This window comes from Frankliniella occidentalis, unplaced genomic scaffold (genome assembly GCF_000697945.3).
Source record: "Frankliniella occidentalis isolate FOCC.00 unplaced genomic scaffold, Focc_3.1 Scaffold4, whole genome shotgun sequence".
NCBI lineage: Eukaryota > Metazoa > Arthropoda > Insecta > Thysanoptera > Thripidae > Frankliniella > Frankliniella occidentalis.
The window spans coordinates 1,822,775-1,824,607 of NW_026267134.1; the positions used below are offsets into that span (position 1 = coordinate 1,822,775).

The following is a 1,833-nucleotide window of genomic DNA, read 5'->3' on the forward strand; positions in this document are numbered from 1 at the left end:
GCTGAGGATCCTAGACGGGTTGCGACCGGCCAACCCTCACCAGCCCGGCTAGCTCAGTCGGTAGAGCATGGGACTCTTAATCCCAGGGTCGTGGGTTCGAGCCCCACGTTGGGCGTTCCTTTTTCTGCTGTCGTCGTCGGTACTCACCTCGGTGCCGGGTGACGCCGCGGCTGACTGGTAACCAGACGTGCCTCCTGAGGTCTGACCCGACGCCGGGGCCGAAATGTTTTGCAGCGAGATGGTGGAGCTGCTCGTGTTGGCCGTGTTGGTGGTGTTGGCCGAGGTGCGGCTTGAAGTGGCCGAGTCGTTCCGCGGTGGCGGCTCTTCCGTATCAAGAGCTAAATTCCAAAATTGAAGTGATGGAGTATGATTTGTTACACAGAGTGGTCCGTCAGCGCCGTTCTTACTCCAGGTTATACTGGAACAGATGCAGGTGTGCGGACGGGTTGCTTACTCGCACGGCGCCGTAGGGCGCCTCGGTGAGCAAGGGTAGGCAAGCCCGCCCGCACGCCTGCATCCGGTACAGTATGATGGGAAGAAAGAACGGCGGACCACCTTTCAAGTGTTCGGCGACTTTATGTATCAAAGAGCGAAGAAATGGCACTTACGAGCCAGAGGGTGTCGCGCTGACGGCAGTGCCCTCGCACTGTGTGTGATGCTCTGGGCGTTACTTGTGGTACTCGAGGCGCTTTGTTGAGATGGTGGCGAGTTGGTAGGCCGTGCCACCACAGGTTTGTAGGGCAGGACATGGTGAGGCAGTTCACTGTCGCTGAAACAAGTAACAGAAATTCCACTCTGAGCTAGCCAAATAGTGATGCCGCTGACACAGTATGTGTGGTACTCAACATTTCGGCACTTGTACGGTGTTGTTGCTGTACTGGTTTAATAAGGGAAATAATATTGGCAATGAGAACCACTCAGAGTGCCCTCCCCCCGTACACCCTGCAAGCAGGGAGTGAACGATCATCGATGACTCGGTCTAACACTATGGTCAGCCCGCGTCTGCCTCACGCTCAGGGAAGAGGACTACGTCTCATCCTCGTGGTTTCATTGACTCTACTGTTGAGTAGAGAGAAGTGAAGACGTACTACAGAAATGATCCTGTGAAGTACAGTCTTAACATTTCACTGTTTCGGAGGGTCATCTGTATGTTGTCCCACCCGAGATCAGCAACGCGAGTCAAAAGAACCTCGATATCAAGACAAGCTGAGACACGAGCTGCTTAATGCGCTTAACCTACTCCGCGCCGAAGTTGCGCCAACGGTGCCTTCGATGCGGGACACGTTGGCGCTCCGTGGGGTGTGCTGTCCTCTGGCGGATTAAGCAGACACTTCTCCGCCTCGGCCCTGTGCTCGGCACGGCGGTGTCGGCCCGATCCGATCAGCGCCAGGCGGGCACAGAGCCCGGGCGGCGTGCTTAACCCTTAACTTTAGCTTAACTTCTGTTACAGACGTTAAGCACGTGGTTTTTGAATACGGGGCTACCGTCCTCGGGTATGGTCAACATAGAAAACCCGGGTTGTCCGTGTAAACGCTGCAATACGGGTCTTATGGGTTCGAGGAGATAAGTTCTCGACATGTATTGGATTTTCAAATTTGAAGTTGCAACACAATTTTATTGCGGACGGTTCTGTTCTACCGACGGGGAAAATGTGTTATAATTTGTCTTCAGCCAGGTATTTTAGTGCGCGTGCTCGCAAATCTGCGAATCTGGGAGACGTTTCATCACAAGTTTCGCTCAGATCGTTCAATACGACATACGCGTTAAGCACAGCAGCACGACAGCGTATATTGAATTAATTGTGATATGTATATTGGTAATGAGAACCACTCA

The 1,833-nt window shown here is 53.5% G+C and overlaps 2 protein-coding genes and 2 non-coding genes across 5 annotated transcripts in view; 1 reads left to right on the plus strand and 3 right to left on the minus strand.

Moving 5' to 3' along the window:
* The window catches only part of LOC127749609 (TOG array regulator of axonemal microtubules protein 2-like), a 24,275-nt gene extending 23,155 nt beyond the window's left edge, over positions 1-1,120 (minus strand). For both annotated transcript variants that reach the window (XM_052268408.1, XM_052268403.1), the window contains exons 1-3: positions 847-1,120; positions 609-769; positions 148-338 (exon numbers count right to left, since the gene is read on the minus strand). The gene's annotated coding sequence lies outside the window, so the exon portion shown is untranslated. The remainder of the gene's footprint in view (positions 1-147; positions 339-608; positions 770-846) is intronic.
* Positions 1-1,833, minus strand: part of LOC113202146 (uncharacterized) — a gene marked incomplete at its 3' end in the record, with an annotated part of 26,621 nt that overhangs the window by 2,063 nt on the left and 22,725 nt on the right.
* Trnak-cuu (transfer RNA lysine (anticodon CUU)) lies at positions 43-115 on the plus strand. Its single transcript has one exon. It is a non-coding gene; the product is annotated as a tRNA-Lys (tRNA).
* Positions 913-1,118, minus strand: LOC113202199 (small nucleolar RNA U3). Its single transcript, XR_003303206.1, has one exon. It is a non-coding gene; the product is annotated as a small nucleolar RNA U3 (small nucleolar RNA).